The sequence below is a fragment of the Arachis stenosperma genome, chromosome 1 (genome assembly GCF_014773155.1).
Source record: "Arachis stenosperma cultivar V10309 chromosome 1, arast.V10309.gnm1.PFL2, whole genome shotgun sequence".
Lineage (NCBI taxonomy): Eukaryota > Viridiplantae > Streptophyta > Magnoliopsida > Fabales > Fabaceae > Arachis > Arachis stenosperma.
Genome location: NC_080377.1, coordinates 98,640,521 through 98,641,246, shown reverse-complemented (window position 1 = coordinate 98,641,246; position 726 = coordinate 98,640,521).

Below are 726 nucleotides of genomic sequence, written 5' to 3'. Positions count from 1 at the left end.
TTGTCTTAGGGCATTTTTGTCCCCTTTCATTGCTTTTCTTTTTTTCATATATATATATATATATATATATATATTTTCTTTTCTTTTCTTTTTCATACATTCTCATATATACACATATGAAATTCTTCTCTCTTTTTTTTTCGGTCCCCTTTTTCTTGGGGTTCATGTACAAAAGTTTCAACGCATATGGTTCAATCATTCAATACATGAGTATGTTCCCAAATCCCAGAATTTTCAATTAGAATACACCACTTTATCTACCCAATTTCCCAAGTATACCCTCCCAATCGAATGATACACATCCTAACTCTCCTAAGCTAATCAAGGATCCAAATTTAGGGTCATTCATGGTTTTCCACTTAGGGTTGTTGATGTGCTCCTTTTTTAGAAATAAAGAGGGAATCATAGGCTCAAAATTGGTTAGCAATGGTAGATAAAAGGGTTAAGGCCGTTTGGGAAAAGTGACTATTGAAATGAAGGCGTCGATCATGTAAATGCATTCATACACAAGTAATGGACATATAGAATCAGACAAAGCAAGGATTGCAATCATAGAGAGAGAATAATGCACACAAGAATGAGAATTAATGGTTAGAAAATATAACCATACAATAAGCTCAAAACTTACAAGCTTGTGTTCTTAGCTCAATCACTATGTTCCAAAATACATTCTTGAAGCAAGTTCAACACAAACTTTTTTTTCAAATTGGTAGGTGGTGCACGAAA